This window comes from Triticum aestivum, chromosome 4D (assembly GCF_018294505.1).
Source record: "Triticum aestivum cultivar Chinese Spring chromosome 4D, IWGSC CS RefSeq v2.1, whole genome shotgun sequence".
Lineage (NCBI taxonomy): Eukaryota > Viridiplantae > Streptophyta > Magnoliopsida > Poales > Poaceae > Triticum > Triticum aestivum.
The window spans coordinates 274,061,115-274,089,048 of record NC_057805.1 but is presented as its reverse complement, the minus strand read 5'-3'; the positions used below and the strand labels follow the sequence as shown (position 1 = coordinate 274,089,048).

Genomic DNA, 27,934 nt, shown 5'->3' with positions numbered 1-27,934 from the left:
GATTGCTTGACGTCCACTCCAAGTCCTCTGGATCACGTTTGTTCCGAAAATCACGTTCCCAAAGGTTTCATTCCGTTTGGTATTCCTTTCCTTCGAAACACTGAAATAGGTAAAAAACAGCAATCTGGGTTGTGCCTCCGATTAATAGGTTAGTCCCAAAAATAATATAAAAGTGTATAATAAAGCTCATTAAACGTCCAAAACAGAATATATAATAGCATGGAACAATCAAAAATTATAGATACGTTGGAGACGTATCATGTTACATTAATGTTCTAATGATGGCTAGATATACGTAGAAGAGCAGCAGCAACAACAGCAACAACACAGCCCTGTTTGGATACTCAACTTAGCTAGAGGTTAGAGTTAGTTTCTAGGTCATTACTAACCCTGAACTAACTTCATCCAAAGAGTTGTTTGGATGGCAGGGTTAGATTGACAATAAATGCACTAGGAGAACTAGCTCCAATTAGCACCTCTTGGGTTGGATACTAATTTCTTTGGGTGGGTTATAGATGCAACTAGCTCAAACTAGCCCTCATGTTTAGATATACTTTAGGGCTATTTGAGCCCGAACTAGCTCAAACTAACTGTAACCCGTGGATGCAGCAGCAGATAATTTTTAAGAACGAACTAAACTCCTTCTGGCCCATAATATAAGATGTTAATTCATCTAATATGTGAGTATACTGGATGTTATAAGATACTCCCTCCGTTCCTAAATATTTGTCTTGTTAGAGATTTCAAATGGACTACCACATACGGATGTATATAGACATATTATAAAAGAGTGTTGTACTACATCATTGTGCCATTGCTGTTTAGCTTCTAACATTAACTTGGTGCTTTTAGGTACATATGTCATTGGTAAAGATTCGCGTTTCGACCCTTTCTGCGTATGGGGCAATGAGATATCGATGAACCAGCATCAAGTGAGGAAGCTGATAAAGATTGTTAGTAAAATGGGTCCAAAGATGGCAATTAAACTATTTGTTTACACTTTATCCAAGACAATAGTGAACTGCAGGATGGTAAGTAAGAACTCTGTAGCCTTCTTTTTACTGCCCATAATGAGTTGTATTAGATGACAATGTCTGAAATCTTATTCCTTTGCAGTGGTTGCCAAAGCAGTTTACTACCAGAACACGATGATTATCTAGATGTTTTCATGAAGACCGTGAAGGATGGGCGGTTGGCCATCACAAGGGGTTGGACTAGAGTTATGTGTGCCTTCTGCATGAAGGAGGGCACAATATGGGTATTCCGCTTCACCTTGTTCAGCAACCAGAATATATTTCGCCTCTTTCTTTACCGTCTTTAATAGTACAAGTATACAACTGTGGTTCATCATTCTTTATTTGGTTCTTATGTAATTCTTGAACATATGTACCTATGAATCGAATAATGCATTGGTTGTTTGAACCTGATGGATATGAATAAAGCTGTAGCATACATTCAAATTCAAATCCAAATCCGGTACAATTTGGAAAAGCAGCAATTAAATTACGGTGAAATTACGCTCTCCAGGTTGTTACGGCACACACGGTTGGTAAAATACAAACGTTTGCGATATGCACGATAATCCGAGACGGTTCATAGAGAGGAAACGTGTGCAAGCATGCATACAGTTGCCGTTTACAAAGCGTGTGCGATGTCAGACAATATCACAAACAGTGCGGGCAAACTAAACGCTTGTGTTAGTTGCCTTATCGTACACGATTCGCAACCATGAACTGTTTCTGATGAAGTATGCATCGTAAACGTTGCACCACAAAATAGCGTGTGCGATAGTTGTCGTGTACGACGATGTTACGACGGTCCGACGTTTCGTAATCCTGTCCGACACTCGTACGACGATTAGCTAATGTTTTTAACGATGAACCGTTTGTGATGGGCCGCGCATCATACATGTTCTATAATATTGAACCGTTTATGATGGGCCGCGCATCGTAAACGTAGCACCACAGAATACCGACTGCGATGGCAATGCAAGCAGAAACGAGTAGGAGTACTGTAGGGGCCCTATCCCCGACGGTTTCTGGGTCATGTGGGAAGGACCCCCCTATCGCCCACACTCACTTGACGATGGTTCCAAATGTCATCGCGGAAAGGGGTTTTAAACCGTTTGTTTAGGACCGACGCGCACCAGTGATATATATATATATATATATATATATATATATATATATATATATATATATATATATATATATATATATATATTTGGGCTATTTTGTTTCGCGCATATTCTGTTACCCCTGCTTGAACTGATGGTTTCACGCGGTTGTACTGATGATTTTCATCTCGTCGAACTTATCAGCCTCTCTAGTTCAAAAAAAACTTGTGAATTTTTTGGGTCGAGATGGGGCGTGTAATATATCGTTGGAAAGCTCTTGACAGCTACATTACAAGTATATAGGAATTTTTTGCAAAATCATTATGGTTTAAGAGCAGTTTCGAAAAAATAGTTTTTCTCAAAACCGAAAACACGAATCGTATTTTGGACTTAGTTTTCAAATGGTTTGTCGGAATTGAGCAAATAAGATGGCATTGGAAAGCTGGTGAAAATCCGCTTCTTCATATATCTATTGTTTGTTCAAATTCTATATGATTTAAAAGTAATTTGAAAAACGATGAAATTCTAGGCGAAACGTATTTTCGTGTTTTTTTACAAACGGTTGGTCGGATTGACGCAAATGATATGGCGTTGGAAAGCTATGGAAAATCCGCAACTTTTTCGTATAGAAATGTTTTCTAATTCCTTATGGTTTAAACTCGTATTTGAATACGATCAAATTTAATTTCGAACGCGATTTTTTTTTAAAGTTTGTCGAAATAGGGCAAATAATTTACTGTTGGGAAGATTTCGAAAATACAAGACTTAGTCAGGTTGAATATTTTCTCAAATTCCAACCGTTGAAGAGTAATTTTGAATACGGTGAGATCCATCGTGTTGTTTTTCCGATCGAAAAACAGAGTACTCATACCGATCTATTTGTGTGTTTGTGCTGAGCTATTTTTCACAGTGATTTTGAATGGTTCCGAAAAAAGCGTACTTGAACGGATGTCTGTATGATTTTATACTGAGCGTGTTTTCACATACTAGACTTTACTCTGTATTTTTGGTATAATTTTTCTCCTAACTTCTATTTTTGGTATAATTTTTCTCCTAACTTCTCAATGGTATCATCATGCCCGAACTTGCATAGTTTATACCGTTGAACTGAATGATATTTTTAATAAAAAAATATTTAGTGTTTTCTTTTGAACTCAACACTGTTTTGCGAGGTTATTCTAGACTTCTCTCATTTTACCACTTGAACTTTTACCATTTTGAATTTCCATGGTTTTTTTTGTTTGAGCTTTTTTTCCAAACTTATCTGGGACGTCTTGTTCAACTTTTTTCTGTACTTATATGCTAGTAATAATAGAACATTTCCCATATAATTTTTGTCCATTTGTGGACATCAACCAAAATAGCCAGGAGAGCACTATCGAATATGTGGGAGCACAAACATCCTCACTTTCAAACTGTAATAAGAAAGTTCGACACAGCTCTCAGATAGTCACTCTGTAGATCAACAAAACATAAAGCATCCTAAGCTACCAAACGGTAACATTGGAAGGTTACAGTTTGACCTGTCTCAAACGTAGAAGGTGACATTAAATGGCCACAAATTTCAGTGGCTAGTTGGAAGCAAAGTCATCTTATCAGTGGCTAATTGGTTAGCAGAACTTCGGAAGAAAAATGGAAGAAGAGGCGCTAGTGCCTTCGCACACCCCACAGTGAGATCCTTGGTGCTGAACCTGGAAAGGGGGTCGGAAAGGCTCATGTCGCGCTTGGTAGCCATCTCGCGCCCTACCTGGTGGCATTGCCTTGTGGTTGGCCCAGCGCCCGGCTTGCCGACAAGCACCGGGGGTAAGCCAATTAACCATTGCTAACCCAAAGATCCTGCAAAATCCTGACCAAGAAATCACTTTTTTCACGAAACTAAACTCTTGAACTTGCTACACGGCAGTCTTTGAACCTCCTATAGGAACAACATATATATCATACAACATATATATTTTGCAAACTTGGAGCTTGTACTCAATAAGAATCTCTTGTTTCTTGGGCACATATCAACAGAAAACACTCAATAGAATTGCTTGCTGTACTATATTTTTATAGAAAAAATTGTACTGAACTTAACTAAAATTAGAAATTGTACTGAACTAAAATAAGAAACTTAAACTGAGTGTGTCAGTAAAACTAGAAGTAGAACATGTAGGTCTAAAAGGCATGGATGTGAACTTTATTTGTGCAATGAAACCAACACTCAGAGTCTCACTTTTTAATTTTCTCACATTTAGAAATTGATTTGCAAATGACAGCATGTGGACTCAGCTCATGAACATATCATCCTTGCTGCTGGTTTATCAATAACACTTTTTTCTGGATGAAGCCATGCAATCACATCATCAATTGTAAAATGAAAACTCCTTTCCTTTTCATTTTCCCATGCAATAACACAATCAAAAAAAATCAACAAACCACAGTGGTAAGACCAAAGTAACATGACAATACCTTTTCTTGAGCTAGCTACTACATGTACTGACTCCTCCACCACTGTAGCGTCCCTGTATCGTCCTTGCACGGGCAACCACTAGGGATCAAGCGCTGCTGCCGCTCAACACATTGAACCACCTGTAGGAATCAAAGTGAACGGAAGGGATTCGAACACATCAATGTACACATGTACTACGCAACAATGTGCATCTGTACTGTCCATAACAACAAACTAACAAAAATACAATTTATGAAGGAAAACAGTTCTTGAAATTGGGTTGAGCTTACATTGTTTAGATTTTTGAACTCCTGCAGCAGTTAAACTTGAACTTGCACGACACATTTTTGAAAGCATCTGATGTTCAGAATATGCTATATGAAAAGAGGAAGGGGGAACACACTAAGAGACATACGCAAAAGAGAGAAAATCATGATCTATTAGCTAGGATATTTATGATACTAGGCAGTGACATACATGTCAAACCATTCCCACCAAGAAGTAGTAGCAGGGTTCTTCTATCAGCGAGGAGATGCAAAAGAAATGCAACTATACATTGAAAATACCAATAAAAGCATTGAAAAAATACTACTATTGGCCGTTTGCAATGCAACTTAAGAGGATTGAAATACACAAGCATCATGAGAGAACTAAATCAAATAAAGTACCTTTCTTCCTGCACCTATCTACTTTGCATTATATGTTGCACGAACCCCACATTGAACAGCTCGTTACCATTGCTAGGAATAGTCTAAAGTACACACCCGTTGCCAGGCAACAGAAGGACGACCAAGGTGTTAGTCTGAGTTGAATTCCATCACCCTTAACCACACAGTGCATTGCTGGTGGCCATGCTTTACCTGTACTGCACAGCAAGCCAACCCAAACGAATTGCCAGACGAGGCTGTCGGATGAGGTGAACTAATTTTTTTATCTCATTCATTCAATTGGTTAAATATAGGTAGTTGAACTGGCCACACCGCTGCACCATGTCGCCCAGCTCCTTCTCGACGGCCTGCTTCTTGTGATCGCCGACGAGCACCCTGGGCTTCACCATGAACCTGGTTAAAAGATATATGGGACTGGACCCTGTAGATGAAACAAAAAAGTTAGAACTACTTTCCAAAAAACTCTCAGTAAACAATTTTTATCACAACCAAGACGCTGACTTTTGTGGACTTAAGTACTAATCCACCCAATGATCACCCACTCTGCACACAGGCCAAAGATGCTTAATCAAGTCACTAACTGAGACTCCAAACTCAGACAAAACTACTATTACATACTAATTAATAAAGCAGATACCAGTCTACAGCAGTTCGGAGCAGCATACAGAAAATAGTACAGTATATACTTTGGAAGCACTTAATAGTTCAAGTTAAAATAAACTTCCACATCCATCGAACTTCATATCCTGGAGTCACAGTATATACTTTTGCGATGCAAATAACTAAACTTTGGAAAGCATCAGTACAAAGTAGCAATATCGGTAGAGCACTTAGGAAGGCATCACATAGTGCTCATCCACGAACAAATTGTCCAGAACACGAGCTTTTAGCAACACGATAAGTAGTAGTAGTATTAATCTAGGTGGAAAAGTAGCAGCGACAAAAAAGTAGGCAACTATTACTAATTTGCTCCACAACAGCTTCAGTTCACATTTGCTACAACTTTCAGTTGGAAAAGAAAGACAAAATTGATTGAAAATCCCCCAGTTGGGGTAGTGAACCTTTTTACTGAACAACTACAATTCTACCATATAGTAAACTGCTGTATAATTAAAAACAGTCTGAATTTTTTGCACAAACACCGTACCGTTTTATATGTTTTCCAAGAACTTGAGATAGCTCACGTACTGAACTAGAGAACACCTAGTTTGTGTTTCAGGAAATAAAATAGACATCCTCTGCTTTTTGTGATAATATTAGTGTGGACTTGGGAGGAGCGGCAGTGTGGACGGCCAATTAACCTCTCTTTTTTCTTGCTCCTGAATGTATGCAGCTGGGATCCCGGGGCGACAGAGGTGGTCGTCGCGCAGCAGGGAGGACAGGAAGGGGCAGAGGTGGTTGTTGCCGACGCTCCGCCTTCCCACCGGTGGCTGCCCCTGCGGAGGCAGATCCATGGCGCGTCGCCGGAGGTGGGAGGCGGGGGGTGTGGTGCGTTGCCGGAGGTTAGATGAAATTCGAACTAGATTAGATGAAACTCTACACAGACAAAATGCACGGTGGGAACTAAATTAGAAGAAAATCTTTTTTCACATTTGAACCACTCAGTTTTTGCACAGTGTAGTTATATAGTTTCATCTTTATAGCAAGCTACAGTAGAAATGAAAATATGTTGGAGGGAGCATGCCAGCAGTAGGATCACCGTCGACCATCCTGTACTGTCCCCGTTGCTTATCCCTTCCCGCTAAACTAAATTGCGTTGAACGGCCGATGTGTACGGTTTAACAATGAACCATGGAGCTGCAGGCGCTGCATTGCGCATGACAGAAGGACGGACGGAGGCATGACTAGAGGATGTAGGGGAGGACACAGGCGGACGGGAGGAAGGTAATCGGCCACCTTACAGCACACGCAACCGCCCCAGCACCAACACAAATAACTAGCTGGCAACAACAACCAGACACGTGGTGGATTAGTAGCTGGGCACGGGTGGAACACTCAGCCTATTGCTTGCTTCTTTTTGTAGGCATTAGAACAAGTACGTATGGGGCAAAATAAAAGGAGTGCCACTCTGTAACAAATCGAAGCTAGATTCAATAAATCGGGTCATGGAACAAACATCCCACACTCGACCTATCCCATGGCTTCACCCATCATTTTTGCCACCGCTCCTCTTTGTTGGCTGTTGTTTATCTAGTTCATACGTATAAAAGCAAGACAACATTCTCAAGCTATTTGGCATTCGCACGAACAGGTTGTGAGCAGATAAACTTACGCATTAAAAGCAGTGCATCAAATTCTCAATCGCTGGAGAAAATAACACAAGAGCGGTGCCAGCTTCCCTGTATCCGTAAGCAGTGATTTATGACCACTTGGAAATTTCTATTTTGTTTATATGCAACAAGAGAGGGAAGTTTACAGAATAATATTTTTCTGTAAACCTACATCACTGACCCTGCTTGGACTGTTGGTGTTATTGTCACTGCAATTTAATTTAGTTATTCAGTATAATTTCACTATTACATTTTTAAGTGAAATGTGATTCAGAAACCTCGTGAAGTAAAGTAACATCGGTTTCAAAATGGATCATTATAGTTTATACAGAAGTTAAGTTTCAGCAATTCCCTTGCGGCAAAGCAAACTAAATGTATCATTTTTCCTCAGGATTCTGCACATTTTTAAAGCATAATGCACTGAAAAGAACGCACAAGTTGAACTGAAAATGAAAATAAAAGTTGGGGTAGCATGCCTGTGAGGAGGGAGGTTGAGGGCAGCAGGGCACACAGTGGGCGAAGGACGCACAAGGATGATGAGTTACCTCATCGCTAGGCTGCGAGATGACCTCCATCATGGAGGCGCTCGGGTTGGAGTGCATCGGCAGCGAGCAGTCGGGCTGTGACAGGGGACAGGTTGGAGGAGTTTTTCCCCTGCTAACAAATTAAAAAAAAAAAGACATTTCTCCCTATCACCATTTCCCCTGCTAACAACTTCCCTTCAAGGCCATTCTTCGAGCATACGCACAAGGTAACAATTTTAACTACCAGATTCATTACATTTGAACATTTTTTTTTAGTTTATCTATATTGAACTTATGGGGTTTGTATTTTTTTAACTTATTAGTGTTTTGTTTCTCTGAACTTTCCTGGGTTTCATCTTTTGGAACTGTCAGTTTTTTTTGACACCTGAACTTCGACTTGTTATCCCCAACAAACTCCCCTTGAATGTTTTGTTTTTTCGAACTTCCCAAGTTTACGTTTTCGAACTGATTGAATAGTAGTATATGAGCTCACCAACACGATGAAATTTCTACTGAACACTAAGGTGCATAATATACACACAAGGTACCTTTACAATTTACTTAGCCTGGTCGAAGGAGAAGGTGCAGCAGCAGCAACAAGTTGTGAAAGAAGAACTTGTCGCCCGTGGAGATGTTTGCCTACACGCAGCTACTTGAGCGACCGACCGTGGAGCAAGCAGTTGGACTGCCGAGTTGGACGACGTGCTGTGGCCACGGGATGCGGTGAAACGACGCGACGACCCGCTGCGGGGGGTGGAGGAAGGTCGCCAAGGCGGCGGTAGGGACGACTAGTCGTGGCGATTGGTGGCGCTATGGTGGCTCCCGACAGCGGCGGCCAGAAGCAGCGGGACCGGCGGCGGCGCGTGGAAGCAGGGGGGCGGATGGTGGCGCATGGAAGCAGGGGGGCGCCGGGAGCGAGGGAGGAGGTGGGTGCGGGGCGGGGCGGCGCCAGGATCCGGGAGGAGGTGGGGGCGGGGCGGCGCCGGAGACTGGGAGGAGGTGGGGGCGGGGCGGGGCGGCGCCGGAGACGGGGAGGAGGTGGGGGCGGGGCGACGCCGGGATCAGGGAGGAGGTGGGAGCGGGGCGGCGCCGGGATCCGGGAGGAGGTGGGGGCGAGCCACGCCGGGAGCCCGGAGAAGGTGAGATCGGGGGTGAGTCCTATGGGTGGGGTGGGTTTTTTTGTCCCTAAAATCTAAAAAGTGCATACGCACTATTTGGACACATCGAGCGGCCGGCTCGTGGACGCACGATCCGGCCATCACAACCGCTATTTGACAAGTTTCTGGCCCACCCCATCGACAGCCTCTCTCTGTCTTCCCCGTAGCACCCGCGTCTCTCTCTCACTCTCCCCACGGATCTGGATTAGAGGGGGCTCACCGGCCTCTCCCCTCAACGCCGACCAGCAGGAGCCTCCCACTAACCGGACACCACGCTCCACCGGCGGATCGGGGGAGGGAAGGACCACCCCCGTGTGGCTCTGCCCCGAGGTCGTCGTCGCACCACCACCACGACGGTTGGCTTGGCCGCACCACCACCAGCCCACTCCACCATGGTGTCCTCTCCAACTGCCCCGCTCCTCCCTGCGCAACCAGATCCAGCCCCATCGCCGTTGTGCCCCGCCGTCGTCGACGGGATGTGGTCGTCGTCTCCTTTGTCTGCCCGAGGTTGGTTAAGATTCCTTCCCCTCCGACTCCGACTGAGCCCACTCCCCCCATCTGCTTGCTCTTTGATGATCTCCTCCACGTGCCAGGACACCGTGATGGCGGAGGTGGAGGATCCTCTGGTCAAGGTGGCGTTTGATGTCTGTGTCACGTGATGGCGGAGATGGAGCAGCCTCCGGTGGTGGTGGTGTCTGATGTGGTCTTTCCGGTCATGATCTGTTAAGCGGAGGTGCAGTAGTGTCAGGTCCCAGCGCCGGCAGCGATTCTGGCCTGATTCAGGCAGAAGGGTCCCGTGGGAGAGCATTGACACCTTCTCGTCTGAAATTCGTTGACTGGACCATCATAGCCTAGCGATTCTGGGTGCCTGCATGTCAATACAGTGTAGTAGTATTTGCTAGTAGTCCTGGCACACGAGTCTAGTTTATATTTACATTTTTAATGTTTGTTTTCCTTTTTCTAATTGAGTGCTAGTCTGCTACTCAGTACATGACTGAAGCAAAATAGTCCAATTCTATGTGTGTTCCATCGTCCTTGCAGAAACTGAATGATTGGGCGGTGAAATAAGTGTTTTCTTTAGTCAGCTAACACTGTAACGTTTGTATGTTTTGATTTTTGGGCGGCGATTTGAGTTGGAATAGAAGGAGGGAAGTACATAAGAGTACCGAGAGGATAGTTCTAATGTTATTGCTCAACCCTCTCAAAATGTATTTGTGTGGTTTCTCTGTTTTCTAATAAGTTGCATGCATATAAATAAGCAGTTGGCTATTTTGTTGTCATAGTTGCACAGAAACGTAAATGTAGTTGGATCATGCATATACAAATCTCAATTGGCTAGCCAACTTATGAAGTTGCACAGTGAGGGCTAACCAGTTGCACAAACGATAGTATTCAGATGGATGCACTGTGTAAACCATGTTCAAGCAGTATATGTGTTCATTTGGTTGCACACTCATGTGTGCTCTGTTGTCACAAGGGTATGCATTCATACATGAGTTTGCAAATCAAAGCAGTTCATATCCTAGCTGGCTTAGTCACACTTATGCAGTTGTACAGGGAAGGGCCATATAGTTGCATGGTTGACAACTAGTTTAGTTTTGGCTTCAATGCCTAAATCATGACCATGCAGTGTGTATGCTGATTTTTTGGTTGCACACTCATGTGTGACCAGTTGGCCATACAGTGCATCAAGTTGCACACATTTTTGTTTTGTTTTGTAGGTGTGCTTTGAAAAATCAACATTACTTGCTTACCTCATGGCATTTTTTTGATATCAATTGTTTTTGCTCATTTTTTCTCTTTAATACATTTGGTTGCTTCGACTAATTTGTTTGTTCGCTTTTCTTTTCACAGACCAAAAATGGTTGTAGAAGGATATGCGGCTCCTAGTGAAGGAGAGGTATGTTTGCTTTTTTCATCATTTTTCATTTATCCTTGTGGCAGTTTTGTTTTGCAATTATAATAACTATTTGGGGGGGGGGGTTCCTGACCATGTTATGTGTTTTGTTTGTTCTATGCAGGGGCCTGTAAACAATTCTTCTCGGTGGAACTCGAAACAGCCCGCCAAGCGGCAGCCGCGTCGTGCTGATATCGATGGGGAGGCAGAGGATGATGAGGTAAGTATCGTGCAAGGTTTTCGACTCGACAAGTCGTTCTGGGGTAGCGACTCTTGACGAGTCATGCTGTGCCGATCTAGTCGAGGTGTCTGAGTCGACTTCTAGTTACGACTCATCGACTAGTCGTGACTATTCGTTCGACTCAAAAACAGGGGTATCGAGCAAGCAGTGAGGGTGCATTTCCCTTTTTTGCACACACACACAAGTTACTTTTTCCATGCATCCTTTAGGTTGGTGACCCATTCCTCTTCGTGAAACGGCGGAAACGGAAGGCGACCACGCAGGTTGGAGTTGTAGCTGGAGTTGGCACATCGTCTGCAGCAGCTGCCGAGGTAACATAAAATGGCATTAGGATTTTTTTTCCTACACAAAGAAACCTGGGATATTATTTTTTACGCAGTTGCACAAGAACCAGCTAGGTGTTGGCATCCTGAAACTTTTATAGTTGTACAAAAATCAATTAAGAGTTGGTATCCTCAACTTTTCAAATAGTTGCACAATAGTATCACACGAGTTGGCATCCTCGACTTTCATAGTTGCACCAGAACCATTTGGGAGTTGGCAGTCTCAACTTTTTGAATAGTCACATAACAATATCACATGAGTTGGCATCCGCAACTATTTTAGTTGCACAAGAACCAATCAGGAGTTGGCATCACCAATTTTTTAATAGTTGCGCAACAGTGCCACATGAGTTGGCATCTTCAACTTCTTTAGTTGCACAAGAACCATTCAGTAGTTGGCATCCTCATGTGTTCACATGCATATGATTTTCTAGGTTTACAAATGCACTTGACTATAGTTGCACTACTTATTTGGAAGATTATAATCTGTTAAATTCACTATTTTATCTATTTTCTTGTGTTTAGATAGGCTAAATTCATCATGTTCCTTAGTTCAAAATTCATTACATAGCTGCATAAACACGCAACATGATTTGCATGCAGGAGTACTTGCAGTTGCACAAAATAGATGATGTAGTTGCACAACAGCCAACATAAAGTTTATTTTTGGAATTCTGCATACAGATTTTTAGCTAAAACCAAAATGAATCTGAAATTATCTGAGTTGGCATCTTTTACTTTTATATGAGTTGAAGATGCCAACTAATGAAATTCAAACCCCACAAGTGGATGGATATGGGAGTGTTGTCGGTTGCACACTTGTACTCGTTAAGTTGCACAAATACAAGCTAGCGTTGGTTCATTTTTTTCTCAAGCTTCTTTTTTTGCATCATGTGCAGGTTTTACAGGCTATGGGGGTGCATGAACTGATGTAGATTTTTGCACACAATTCTAAGCTACAAAGTCACATATACTACTGTGTGGAAAGATCAAAGGAAAAAACACATATACTTCTTGTCTAGTTGGTAGTTATATTTTCATTGTACCTACAATATGCTTTTTTCTTTTCTTTTTTTGCTACAGTGACACTGGTTCTTCTGCATTATGTGTGAAATAAGACTCTATATGTGCTCTCTTATATATATTTGCATATTTTCTGTGTTTTGTTGCACACATTGCTGCAAAAGTTGACTTGTCTTATGATCTAGTTGCACAATAATTAGTTAAAATTGCACAGGTACCGGATCTCCCCATTTTTTATCCTTGTTTGTGTTGTCTTTTAAGTATGGAGAAGCTATTTTTCAAAGAGAAATTTGGTGTGGGGGTGAAAGGGAAAGTCAAGGAGTGAGGATCTGGACATGAGGAGAAAGGATCAACCTCTTTTTTCACCCTTGTTGGTGCTGCCTTGTACTTTCTAATCTGTCCTTCCTTTTTCTTCTTTTTTTCGCAGCAAATTGTTCCATAACATTGTTATTTCACCTTGATTCATCCGCCATGGCAGCTCTGGCGATGGAGATCCAGAACTGGGAACCCCTTGTTTCGTGGAGAAGAAGCTAGGTGGGGGCAGATAGGGGCATGGGGAGAAGGTTGGTGGCCAAGAGGGCGTGAGAGCTTCAAGTGCTTCAGGAGGGGAGGGAAGGGCATGTGATGGCCTGGGACCGCGTCCTGTGTGTAGTTTATTGGGTTGGAGCGGGTCTGTAGCTGGATTTCCTTTTCTGAGGTCAGGGGGACCGAATCTTTTTTTTTCTGGTGGTGGCCGCTCGGGAACGCTAGGGAGCAGCTGGCCGCTCCCTAGACGCGTCCTTTTTTGTCCAGCATCGGGTGGGTTAATTAGGGCGTGTTTGGTTGCTTTCACTGCCGGGCCTGGCTCAGAGGGAAAAAAGAGCCAGGAGCAGGTCGTGGGCGAGGGAAAACAAGGCCAAAAAACGTAGATGTCAACTTGATTGGTTGCCTGCATTAGGAGGTCTTGTCATTGAGATGCAATTTTGACCCGGCGTTTGGTTGCATACATGCATATGATTAGGAGTTAACAACAAAACTTAACAGCCACCAGGTTTGGCTTCTCATCTCGTCAAACACGTTGAGTGCGCCGGAGCTTCCTCTGCTCCTCGCGTCGCCCACGGAGCCCGTTCGCCGCCCCCGTCAACCTCCTCGCGCCGCTCTTCGCCGACCTCCTGCGCCGCCACCCCGCTGACGCCGTCTGTGTTCGACGGTGTCCACCCATGGGCCGCCATCGCCGCCGCCGAGCTCGGCATCCCGCGGCACGAAGCTGAGCTCCAGGCTCGCCCCGCCCTCGAAGCTGAGTGTGATGGTCGGCATGAAGTACTCCTACATCATCATCGAGACGGGACTGAAGCTGAGCGTGATGGAATTCAGCTAGTAGTAGTAAAATTCAGTAAAGAGCCTCACATCGTGTAAAATTCAGAAGTACAAGCTCGCCCGACGCCGGCGCTTGTAGGCTTGTACTGGCCATCGAATACCTAAACAGGTCGCGCAGGTACTCGTACACACACGGGCAGGAGCCTCAAGCTGCGGCCGGCGAGCTCGTCCGCGTCAGTCCTCGCTGCACTCGCCCGTGCCGCCCCAGCTCGCGCCAAGCCGCGCCGGCCCGCCGCTGCCCTGCTCTTGGCCGCTCCGCGAGCAGGTTCCCGCCGTAGCCGTGCCGCGTCCAGCTCGCTATCATGGTCGGGCCGTGCCCGCTCCCTGTCGTGGCCGCGCCAAGCTCCCTTCCCTGGCCGAGGCCGCGCCCGCGACGCACCGGCCCGAGCCTCCGTCGTCCGCCGCGCCGCGCCCAGCTCGTTGCCGTGGCCGCGCCAAGCTCACTGCCCTGGCCGTGCCCTTGCCCGGCTCCCTCCTGTGGTCGCGCCGCGCCCGCTCGCTGTCGTGACCGCACCGCGCCCGCTTGCTGCCATGGCCGCCCCACACCGGCTCGCGCTTCCGCCGTCAATCGGCGCCCAGCTCGCTGCCGTGGCCGCACCAAGCTCCGTGCCCGGACCGGTGCGCCGCGGGTGAGAGGAGGAAGGTGACGAGGGGATAAGATTTTAGCGGCGGACGAGGGGACTGAGGATTAGGGAGAGAGGGGGATTAACTCGAGACACGCGTCTCCAGGGAGCCACCCACGTGCGCCTCGAAGCATCGCTCGGGCCTGGCTCTCGGAAAACTGCCGATTCGGCCGTTCCCAACGGGCCAGGCCCAGAAGTGCTTTAAGAACCGTGCTATGCAGGCTGAACAGTGTATGCGGGGAACCAAACAACCGAGACCCGAAAAGATGCTGCACCACGCGGGCCTGGTTGGCCTCGATGCAGGCAACCAAACTCGTCCTTAGCTGATCTGAAAAAACGGATGCGCGTCTCATATTGGTGAATTTAGTGGGTTGTCTTGGCGTTGGTTTGGCTGAATTTATATTTGGGAATAGGTACCATCGTAGTGTATTTGATTTGCCGCAACATTTTACTTTTTGATACATATTCCCAGAATTTGGATGTATATTGGATATTCTTGCATGAACTGAGAATGTAGGTACCTTTTGAAACTAATTGGTTAATATTTTTAACATGTTATGGAAATGTTCTATATTTATAAAAGAATGATGTGTGAGAGGTCAGGCTAATGATCATTATATGGTTTATTGGGCGTGTAATATTCAGGCATTTATAAGCGCTCAGTTATCATGTGGCACCACACGTCTATAACTGACAACTGATTATTTTTTTGGTAGCATGTGAATAAAGTCATTTAAATTTACTGTTGTTGTATCTACGCTAGCCTTGTTGAGGAATAGTCTCAGGACCAGGAACCCGCCAGTTGATAGCTTTTTTAGCCGGCAAAACCCCCATGTCCACATACTCTGTGAGCATGAGCTCTGAGACTTGGGAGGCTACCCAGTCACAAGAAGTGGGAGCCTTAGACATGATGGGCCGGGTTAAAAACTACGGACAAGGAATAAGAGTATGGCGGGTTAAAATTGAAATGATAAGCCACCTAAATGATTACATGATATTTTAGCAGTAATGGACCGGTTATGGCTATAAGACATGGACCGGTTATGGCTATAAGACGACAACGTGTTATGGTAAGTTATTAAGAAGTTATGAGCCGCCCTAACTATGGGCGTGAGGTGATTATCAGGCCGTTAAAATACGGCAGGTCAAATTATGGAAGTATGAGCCAGCAACATGATGGCGGGTCATCTAAGTAGAAATTTATTGAAGCTATTACTAAGTGTGGAACAACATATTTCATTACAAGTGTAAAAGATTTCAGATCTACGAATAGTTTGAAAAAGAAGAAAAATTACCTAGCTAAAAAGACTAGGGCGGCATAGGTTGCTTGCTAGTTCATGAGCTATATTGACAAAGCAGAACATCTATAGAGGGGATGAATCTCAAAGGCGAAGCCGAATTCTTCTATGAATGTATTGGGAAAAAGGAAGATTTACAAGGCAGATAGCAGAGCAATGGAGATGAACTCCGACGAACTACGGAAGCTCTCATAACCTAAATACAGATATAAGAGGAAGGGTTAGTTAATACCTGGTAACCGACGAGGGTAGCGGCGGCGCGTGGCAAGGCTCTGGCGAAGATGTGAGAGGAGCGCCGCGGTACTACCTGAGATGGCCGGAGATGTGGTTTGGTCGCGGCGGAGCTTCGGTTGCCGACGTCCTGGCGCGAGGAAGAAGACGAAGTGAGGTGTGGTGTGTAAAGTACAAACGTGCCCTCCCCTGTACCTATTTATAAGGAAAGGGCAGCCGCAGTAAATGGCATGCGCGAGAAACAAGGCGGCACAGTAACTTTTTCAGCTTGACGGACGCCTCGATTTTCGGGATAAAGAGATATGTATAAAAGATCTATAGTGATGTCATCGATTATCTATTCAATTATGAAGGATTACGTCATCAAGAAGATGGAAAGTTAATAAGTCTGAAAATTCGATGAGCTGGCATATGGCGGGTTAAGGAAGAATGATTTTCATCCGAAGACTCGCCTAATCAAGAGGAGGAAGGTTGGCATGAACAAGCAAGACAATCTGGGGCCTAATGTTGGGGATATAACCCCAGGATATGACCTGTCGTGCACTGGCCGGGTCATAGAAGTGGCGAGTCAATAGCCCAAGGAGAACATGGGCCGCGGGCGGTGAATATTGAAGACCCGACGGGCGGCTCTTGAGCGGGGTGGCTCTTAAGCCCAGCACCGCGGATGGCGGTTCATGGCTTGGAAGGCGCAAGCCGCCCTGAGTTTTCCTTCCTTGGAGAACAGGGCGGGGTAGAGATGTATCTAGTCATGAGTCTAATTAAGACTCGGACTCTTGTATACTCGGGGCCTCGACCTGTATATAAAGGCGAGCCCCTAGGGTAGAAAGACTAAGTTACAATCAATCGATAGCTAGGTCAAGCGAATCCGCTCCCTTGTAATCAATACTCAAGCAATACAACATAAAGCATGACGTAGGCTATTACCTCGATCGTGAGGGCCGAACCTGGGTAAACTCATGTCTCTCGTCCCAATCAACCTGGACAAGCTAACCACCGTAGCGATGGCCTCGCACCTAAGTCCTTTCACTAGTGCATCTACCGTGACAAAACCACGACACTATGGGACGTTCATCTCGAACTATCATATGCATGGCATGGATAAGAAGCTCACTGAATTGCATGAGATGCTAAAGGTGGCAGTGCAGGATATTAAGAAAGGCACGCATCAAATGTTGATGGTGAAGAACTCTGACAAGTTCAAGAAGAGTTGGTCCAAGAAAAAGGCTAAGGCAAAGGGCACGGAGAAGGTAATCTCCACTGCTGCACCGAAGTCTGGACCGGACGCAGGGACCGTTTGCTATAATTGCAAGGAGACCGATCACTGGAAGAGGAACTGTAGCAAGTGGCTTACAGATCATGGCAAGAAGGTCGGAAATGCTTCTTCAGGCAAAGGTACACTTGTTACATATGTTATAGACATTTACCTTGCTGACATACCTAGTAGCTCTTGGGTATTTGATACCGGATCGGTTGTTCATATTTACAACTCGATGCAGGGGCTGGTAAGAACTAGGCATGTGGCACAATGGGAGATTGATATCAGGGTCGTCAACAAAAGTAAGAGTTGCTACGTTGGAGGTCCGCACGATGCAGCTCCAGCTTCCTTCCGGATTCATTTTGGAATTGATTAATTGTTATTACATTCCTGCACTTAGTCGAAACATTATTTCTGCCTCATGTTTGATGAGTCACGGTTATTAATTCAATTTAAAGGACAATGGTTGTTCAATATCTTTGAATGGTCACTGGTACGCGTCGGTGCTATACAAACGGTTTTAAACCCCTTTCTGCGATGGCATTTGGAACCGTCGCCTAGTGAGTGTGTGCGATAGGGGGGTCCGTCCCACACGACCCAGAAATCTTCGGGGATAGTCCCTCCTAGGACACAGGCTGGGGCCGTGTGCGATCGGGCGAGGCATCGAAACCCAATCATTTCTGTAGGCATGTACATCCCACACGGTGAATCCCAGAAAAACATTTCCGTAGGTATGTACATCCCACACGGTGAACCCCAGAAAAACATTTCCGTAGGTATGTACATCCCACACGGTGAATCCCAGAAAAACATTTCCGTAGGTATATATATCACATGCAGTCAATCTAAGGAATACGTTCCGTTCTTATGTACATCCCACACAGTCAATCCAGGGAAAACGTTTCCGTTCGTATGTACATCCCACATAGTTTTATGTGTAGGCTCGTGTGTGAAAGGTGTAACTATCACACACGCTCTGCCTTGGCTAACGGTTTGCTTTTATCAACTACATCACACACGATTTGATGAAGAAAATTGTGTGGCATTGGGCTATCCATCGCAACTTCTTTTACTGCTAGAACCGTTTGCAAAGGTCCATGACACATTTAGCAGGTTTATTAGTTTACAATTAATAATTCCAGTATTACGTAAATTCACATTTCATATCGAACAGCTGTTTGCCAATTTCATATCAGGCACATAAATATATTATAACATCACAGTACGATAGCTACATGAAAATAGCACAGTACAACACATAGCTAGTTCTGAAGGAAATATGCCCTAGAGGCAACAATAAAGTTATTATTTATTTCCTTATTTCATGATAAATGTTTATTATTCATGCTAGAATTGTATTAACCGGAAACATAATACATGTGTGAATACATAGACAAACATAGTGTCACTAGTATGCCTCTACTTGACTAGCTCGTTGATCAAAGATGGTTGAGTTTCCTAGCCATAGACATGAGTTGTCATTTTATTAACGGGATCACATCATTAGGAGAATGATGTGATTGACTTGATCCATTCCGTTAGCTTAGCACTTGATCGTTTAGTATTCTGCTATTGCTTTCTTCATGACTTATACATGTCCCTATGACTATGAGATTATGCAACTCCCATTTACCGGAGGAACACTTTGTGTGCTACCAAACGTCACAACGTAACTGGGTGATTATAAAGGTGCTCTACAGGTGTCTCCGAAGGTACTTGTTGGGTTGGCGTATTTCGAGATTAAGATTTTTCACTCCGATTGTCGGAGAGGTATCTCTGGGCCCACTCAGTAATGCACATCACTATAAGCCTTGCAAGCATTGTAACTAATGAGTTAGTTGCAGGATGATGTATTACGGAACGAGTAAAGAGACTTTCCGGTAACGAGATTGAACTAGGTATTGAGATACCGACGATCGAATCTCGGGCAAGTAACATACCGATGACAAAGGGAACAACGTATGTCGTTATGCGGTCTGACCGATAAAGATCTTCGTAGAATATGTAGGAGCCAATATGGGCATCCAGGTCCCGCTATTGGTTATTGACCAGAGAGGTGTCTCGGTCATGTCTACATAGTTCTCGAACCCGTAGGGTCCGCACGCTTAACGTTCGTTGACGATATAGTACTATGAGTTATGTATGTTGGTGACCGAATGTTGTTGGGAGTTTTGGATGAGATCACGGACATGACGAGGAACTCTGGAATGGTCCGGAAGTAAAGATTGATATGTGGATAGTAGTGTTTGATCTCCGGAAAGGTTCCGGAATCCATCGGAAGGGGTTCCGGATGTTTCCCGAAATGTTTGGGCACGAGAACACTTTATCTGGGCCAAAGGGGAAAGCCCACGAGGTTTTTGGAAAGCGCAAAAGGAAGTTTTGCGGAGTCCAGGGGCCAGACGCCAGGGTCCCTGGCGTCTGGGTCCAGACGCCGGGAACCCTGGCGTCTGGCCCTGGAGTCCGAGAAGGACTCTTGCCTTTCGGGTGAAACCGACTTTGTGGAGGCTTTTACTCAAAGTTTCGACCCCAAGGCTCAACATACAAATAAAGGGGTAGGGCTAGCACCCAAGACACATCAAGTAACACCAAGCCGTGTGCCGGCAACCCCGTCCCCTCTAGTTTATCCTCTGTCATAGTTTTCGTAGTGCTTAAGCGAAGCCCTGCGGAGATTGTTCTTCACCAACACCGTCACCACGCCGTCGTGCTGCCGGAACTCATCTACTACTTCGCCCGTCTTGCTGGATCAAGAAGGCGAGGACGTCATCGAGCTGAACGTGTGCAGAACTCAGAGGTGCCGTGCGTTCGGTACTTGGATCGGTCGGATCGTGAAGACGTACGACTACATCAACCGCGTTGATAAATGCTTCCGCTTACGGTCTACGAGGGTACGTAGACTACACTCTCCCCTCTCGTTGCTATGCATCACCATGATCTTGCGTGTGCGTAGGAATTTTTTTGAAATTACTACGTTCCCCAACAGTGGCATCCGAGCCAGGTTTCATGCGTAGATGTTATATGCACGAGTAGAACACAAATGAGTTGTGGACGATACAAGTCATACTGCTTACCAGCATGTCATACTTTGGTTTAGCGGTATTGTTGGATGAAGCGGCCCGGACCGACATTACGTGTACGCTTACGCGAGACTGGTTCTACCGACGTGCTTCGCACACAGGTGGCTGGCGGGTGTCAGTTTCTCCAACTTTTGTTGAACCGAGTGTGGCTACGCCCAGTCCTTGAGAAGGTTAAAACATCACTAACTTGACGAACTATCGTTGTGGTTTTGATGCGTAGGTAAGAACGGTTCTTGCTAAGCCCGTAGCAGCCACGTAAAACTTGCAACAACAAAGTAGAGGACGTCTAACTTGTTTTTGCAGGGCATGTTGTGATGTGATATGGTCAAGGCATGATGCTAAATTTTATTGTATGAGATGATCATGCTTTGTAACCGAGTTATCGGCAACTGGCAGGAGCCATATGGTTGTCGCTTTATTGTATGCAATGCAATCGCCCTGTAATGCTTTCCTTTATCACTAAGCGGTAGCGACAGTCGTAGAAGCATAAGTTGGCGAGACGACAACGCTGCTACGATGGAGATCAAGGTGTCGCGCGGGTGACGATGGTGATCATGACGGTGCTTCGGAGATGGAGATCACAAGCACAAGATGATGATGGCCATATCATATCACTTATATTGATTGCATGTGATGTTTATCTTTTATGCATCTTATCTTGCTTTGATTGACGGTAGCATTATAAGATGATCTATCACTAAATTTCAAGATAAAAGTGTTCTTCCTGAGTATGCACCGTTGCGAAAGTTCTTCGTGCTGAGACACCATGTGATGATCGGGTGTGATAGGCTCTACGTTCAAATACAATGGGTGCAAAACAGTTGCACAAGCGGAATACTCAGGTTAAACTTGACGAGCCTAGCATATGCAGATATGGCCTCGGAACACTGGAGACCGAAAGGTCGAGCGTGAATCATATAGAAGATATGATCAACATAGTGATGTTCACCATTGAAAACTACTCCATCTCACGTGATGATCGGACATGGTTTAGTTGATTTGGATCACGTGATCACTTAGATGATTAGAGGGATGTCTATCTAAGTGGGAGTTCTTAAGTAATATGATTAATTGAACTTTAAATTTGTCATGAACTTAGTCCTGATAGTATTAGCATATCTATGTTGTAGATCAATAGCTCGCGTTAAGCTCCCCTGTTTTATTTTTGATATGTTCCTAGAGAAAAACTATGTTGAAAGATGTTAGTAGCAATGATGCGGATTGGATCCGTGATCAGAGGATTATCCTCATTGCTGCACAAAAGAATTATGTCCTTGATGCACCGCTAGGTGACAGACCGATTGCAGGAGCAAATGCAGACGTTATGAACGTTTGGCAAGCTCGATATGATGACTACTTGATAGTTTAGTGCACCATGCTTAACGGCTTAGAATCGGGACTTCAAAAATGTTTTGAACGCCACGGAGCATATAAGATGTTCCAAGAGTTGAAATTGGTATTTTATACTCATGCCCGTGTTGAGAGGTATGAGACCTCTCACAGTACTTTGCCTACAAGATGGAGGAGAATAGCTCAACCAGTGAGCATGTGCTCAGATTGTCTGGGTACTGCAATTGCTTGAATCAAGTGGGAGTTAATCTTCCAGATAAGATAGTAATTGACAGAATTCTCTAGTCACTATCACCAAGTTATTAGAACTTCGTGATGAACTATAATATGCAAGGGATGACGAAAGTAATTCCCGGGCTCTTCGCGATGCTGAAATCGACGAAGGTAGAAATCAAGAAAGAGCATCAAGTGTTGATGGTTAACAAGACCACTAGTTTCAAGTAAAGGGACAAAGGGAAGGGAACTTCAAGAAGAACGGCAAGCAAGTTGCTGATCAAGTGAAAAAGCCCAAGTCTGGACCTAAGCCTGAAACTGAGTGCTTCTGCTGCAAAGGGACTGGTCACTGGAAGCAGAATTGCCCCAAGTATTTGGTGGATAAGAAGGATGGCAAAGTGAACAAAGGTATATTTGATATACATGTTATTGATGTGTACTTTACTAGTGTTTATAGCAACCCCTCGGTATTTGATACTGGTTCAGTTGCTAAGAGTAGTAACTCGAAACGGGAGTTGCAGAATGAACAGAGACTAGTTAAGGGTGAAGTGACGATGTGTATTGGAAGTGGTTCCAAGATTGATATGATCATCATCGCACACTCCCTATACTTTCCGGATTAGTGTTGAACCTAAAATAAATGTTATTTAGTGTTTGTGTTGAGCATGAATATGATTGGATCATGTTTATTGCAATACGGTTATTCATGTAAGCTAGAGAATAATTTTTGTTCTGTTTGCATGAATAAAACCTTCTATGGTCATACACCCAATGAAAATGGTTTGTTGGATCTCGATCGTGGTGATACACATTTTCATAATATTGAAGCCAAAAGATGCAAAGTTAATAATGATAGTGCAACTTATTTGTGGCACTGCCGTTTAGGTCATATTGGTGTAAAGCGCATGAAGAAACTCCATGCTAATGGACTTTTGGAATCACTTGATGCTTGCGAACCATGCCTCATGGGCAAGATGACTAAGACTCCGTTCTCCGGAACAATGGAGCGAGCAACAGATTTGTTGGAAATCATACATACTAATGTATGTGGTCCGATGAATATTGAGGCTCGCGGCGGGTATCATTATTTTCTGACCTTCACAGATGATTTGAGCAGATATGGGTATATCTACTTGATGAAACACAAGTCTGAAACATTTGAAAAGTTCAAAGAATTTCAGAGTGAAGTGGAGAATCATCGTAACAAAAGTAAAAGTTTCTACGATATGATCGCAGAGGTAAAATATTTGAGTTACGAGTTTGGCCTTCAGTTAAAACAATGTGAAATAGTTTCACTACACACGCCACCTGGAACACCATAGCGTAATGGTGTGTCCGAACGTCATAACCGTACTTTATTGGATATAGTGCAATCTATGATGTCTCTTACCGATTTACCACTATCGTTTTGGGGTTATGCATTAGAGACAGCTGCATTCACGTTAAAAAGGGCACCATCTAAATCCGTTGAGACGACACCGTATGAACTGTGGTTTAGCAACAAACCTAAGCTGTCGTTTCTTAAAGTTTGGGGTTGCGATGCTTATGTGAAAAAGTTTCATCTTGATAAGCTCAAACCCAAGTCGGAGAAGTGTGTCTTCATAGGATACCCAAAAGTAACTATTGGGTACACCTTCTATCACAGATCCGAAGGCAAGATATTTGTTGCTGAGAATGGATCCTTTCTAGAGAAGGAGTTTCTCTAGAAAGAAGTGAGTGGGAGGAAAGTAGAACTTGATGAGGTAACTGTACCTGCTCCCTTATTGGAAAGTAGTTCATCACAGAAATCTGTTCCTGTGACTCCTACACCAATTAGTGAGGAAGCTAATGATGATGATCATGTAACTTCAGATCAAGTTACTGCCGAACCTCGTAGGTCAACCAGAGTGAGATCCGCACCAGAGTGGTACGGTAATCCTGTTCTGGAGGTCATGTTACTTGACCATGACGAACCTACGAACTATGAGGAAGCGATGATGAGCCCAGATTCCGCGAAATGGCTTGAGGCCATGAAATCTGAGATGGGATCCATGTATGAGAACAAAGTGTGGAGTTTGCTTGACTTGTCCGATGGTCGGCAAGCCATAGAAAATAAATGGATCTTCAAGAGGAAGACGGACGCTGATAGTAGTGTACTATCTACAAAGCTAGACTTGTCGAAAAAGGTTTTTGACAAAGTTCAAGGTGTTGACTACGATGAGATTTTCTCACTCGTAGCGATGCTTAAGTCTGTCCGAATCATGTTAGCAAATTGCCACATTTTATGAAATCTGGCAAATGGATGTCAAAACTACATTCCTCAATGGATTTCTTAAAGAAGAGTTGTATATGATGCAACCAGAAGGTTTTGTCGATCCTAAAGGTGCTAACAAAATGTGCAAGCTCCAGCGATCCATCTATGGACTGGTGCAAGCATCTCGGAGTTAGGATATGTGCTTTGATGAGTTGATCAAAGCATATAGTTTATACAGACTTGTGGTGAAGCCTGTATTTACAAGAAAGTGAGTGGGAGCACTACAGCCTTTCTGATAAGTATATGTGAATGACATATTGCCGATCAGAAATGATGTAGAATTTTCTGGAAAGCATAAAGGAGTATTTGAAAGGAGTTCTTCAAAGAAATACCTTGGTGAAGCTGCTTACATATTGAGCATCAAGATCTATAGAGATAGATCAAGACGCTTGATAAGATTTTCAATGAGTATGTACCTTGACAAGATTTTGAATTAGTTCAAGATAGAACAGTCAAAGAAGGAGTTCTTTCCTGTGTTGCAAAGGTGTGAAGTTGAGTAAAAACTCAAAACCCGACCACAACAGAAAATAGAAAGAGAATGAAAAGTCATTCCCGATGCCTCAGTCATAGATTCTATAAAGTATGCTATTCTGTGTACCAGACCTATTGTGTACCTCACCAAGAGTTTGGCAAGAGGGTACAATAGTGATCTAGGAGTAGATCACTGGACATCGGTCAAAATTATCCTTAGTGGAATAAGGAAATATTTCTCGGTTATGGAGGTGATAAAGAGTTCGTCGTAAAGAGTTACGTCGATACAAGCTTTGACACCAATCTGGATGACTCTAAGTCTCGATCCAGATACATATTGAAAGTGGGAGCTATTAGCTAGAGTAGCTCCGTGCAGACCACTGTAGACATAGAAATTTGCAAAATACTTACGTATCTGAATGTGGTAGACCCGTTGACTAAACTTCTCTCACAAGCAAAACATGATCACACCTTAGTACTCTTTGGGTGTTAATCACATAGCGATGTGAACTAGATTATTGACTCTAGTAAACCCTTTGGGTGTTGGTCACATGGCGATGTGAAGTATGGGTGTTAATCACATGGTGATGTGAATTACTGGTGTTAAATCACATGGCGATGTGAACTAGATTATTGACTCTAGTGCAAGTGGGAGACTGAAGGAAATAAGCCCTAGAGGCAACAATAAAGTTATTATTTATTTCCTTATTTCATGATAAATGTTTATTATTCATGCTAGAATTGTATTAACCGGAAACATAATACATGTGTGAATACATAGACAAACATAGTGTCACTAGTATGCCTCTACTTGACTAGCTCGTTGATCAAAGATGGTTGAGTTTCCTAGCCATAGACATGAGTTGTCATTTGATTAACGGGATCACATCATTAGGAGAATGATGTGATTGACTTGACCCATTCCGTTAGCTTAGCACTTGATCGTTTAGTATTCTGCTATTGCTTTCTTCATGACTTATACATGTCCCTATGACTATGAGATTATGCAACTCCCGTTTACCGGAGGAACACTTTGTGTGCTACCAAATGTCACAACGTAACTGGGTGATTATAAAGGTGCTCTACAGGTGTCTCCGAAGGTACTTGTTGGGTTGGCGTATTTCGAGATTAGGATTTGTCACTCCGATTGTCGGAGAGGTATCTCTGGGCCCACTCGGTAATGCACATCACTATAAGCCTTGCAAGCATTGTAACTAATGAGTTAGTTGCAGGATGATGTATTACGGAACGAGTAAAGAGACTTTCCGGTAAACGAGATTGAACTAGGTATTGAGATACCGACGATCGAATCTCGGGCAAGTAACATACCGATGACAAAGGGAACAACGTATATCGTTATGCGGTCTGACCGATAAAGATCTTCGTAGAATATGTAGGAGCCAATATGGGCATCCAGGTCCCGCTATTGGTTATTGACCAGAGAGGTGTCTCGGTCATGTCTACATAGTTCTCGAACCCGTAGGGTCCGCACGCTTAACGTTCGTTGACGATATAGTACTATGAGTTATGTATGTTGGTGACCGAATGTTGTTCGGAGTTTTGGATGAGATCACGGATATGACGAGGAACTCCTGAATGGTCCGGAAGTAAAGATTGATATGTGGATAGTAGTGTTTGATCTCCGGAAAGGTTCCGGAATCCATCGGAAGGGGTTCCGGATGTTTCCCGAAATGTTTGGGCACGAGAACACTTTATCTGGGCCAAAGGGGAAAGCCCACGAGGTTTTTGGAAAGCGCAAAAGGAAGTTTTGCGGAGTCCAGGGGCCAGACGCCAGGGTCCCTGGCGTCTGGGTCCAGACGCCGGGAACCCTGGCGTCTGGCCCTGGAGTCCGAGAAGGACTCTTGCCTTTCGGGTGAAACCAACTTTGTGGAGGCTTTTACTCCAAGTTTCGACCCCAAGGCTCAACATATAAATAGAGGGGTAGGGCTAGCACCCAAGACACATCAAGTAACACCAAGCCGTGTGCCGGCAACCCCGTCCCCTCTAGTTTATCCTCCGTCATAGTTTTCGTAGTGCTTAGGCGAAGCCCTGCGGAGATTGTTCTTCATCAACACCGTCACCACGCCGTCGTGCTGCCGGAACACATCTACTACTTCGCCTGTCTTGCTGGATCAAGAAGGCGAGGACGTCATCGAGCTGAATGTGTGCAGAACTCGGAGGTGCCGTGCGTTCGGTACTTGGATCGGTCGGATCGTGAAGACGTACGACTACATCAACCGCGTTGATAAATGCTTCCGCTTACGATCTACGAGGGTACGTAGACTACACTCTCCCCTCTCGTTGCTATGCATCACCATGATCTTGCGTGTGCGTAGGAAATTTTTTGAAATTACTACGTTCCCCAACAAGTTCAACTTCATAAGAACAATATATTCATTTCCCTAATCGAGATCATCCAGGCTCGTCTTATCCACCTCTGCTTTAAGTTCAGTAAGAATATGTTTTGCACGGGCCAACTGGGAAAGTGCCTCCTCCTTCGCCAACACCATCTTAGCAAAGTCTGATTTAAAAAATCTGAGCTCATTCTCCACCTTCAACTTTTTATCCCGCATCTTCAAATATTCTTCAGCGTTGCCAACAGTTTCTCTAAGCCTACGTCTGTTCTCTTCCTCATACATGCTCCAGAGCTTCGCTAGGCACATCTTCAAAGACTGTGGCCATTCTTGATCAACCCACTACAAGTAAGAACACTTCCGTTCATCCTATAATATTTAAAACTAGATCAGTAACAATTGTAGGGGAAATGGGTTTATAGCAACATAAAAAATCACCAATGCTTATTTTGAAAAACTGAAGAAACATGTTAATTATGACATATCTTCTCAAAAAGATCAATGTGCAAATGAATTAATTGCTACTGAGACAACAACCAAATTCTGGAACATCAGAAGCTATAATTAACTACAACAACGCTACAAGTTCTTACTCATGTACAATAAATAACAAATTGAACATTTTATGAGGAAGGTAAATATAACTGCAACAGCATAGCGATAGTGTTTGGATGACAGCAAATTGATACTAACAGGTGTGTACATGCACAAATTTAGTAACATAGAACTAATAGCACTAAGGCCGTCCACTATGTATCCCAAAACT

General features: G+C 44.1%; 2 long non-coding RNA genes across 4 annotated transcripts; both read right to left on the bottom strand.

Moving 5' to 3' along the window:
* Positions 1 to 3,492: 3,492 nt before the first annotated feature.
* Positions 3,493 to 9,170, bottom strand: LOC123097448 (uncharacterized). Of its 3 annotated transcripts, XR_006447213.1 has the most exons (3): positions 6,517 to 9,028; positions 4,568 to 5,636; positions 3,493 to 3,952 (listed from the first exon to the last, which is right to left on the bottom strand). It is a non-coding gene; the product is annotated as an uncharacterized lncRNA (long non-coding RNA). The 3 variants fall into 3 exon arrangements; XR_006447212.1 differs by having other exon boundaries at positions 3,493 to 3,962; positions 4,568 to 9,170; XR_006447211.1 differs by having other exon boundaries at positions 4,568 to 9,170.
* Positions 9,171 to 13,561: 4,391 nt separating this feature from the next.
* LOC123099903 (uncharacterized) lies at positions 13,562 to 14,794 on the bottom strand. The gene is made up of 2 exons (XR_006448293.1): positions 14,037 to 14,794; positions 13,562 to 13,955 (listed from the first exon to the last, which is right to left on the bottom strand). It is a non-coding gene; the product is annotated as an uncharacterized lncRNA (long non-coding RNA).
* Between the last annotated feature and the right edge of the window lie 13,140 nt (positions 14,795 to 27,934).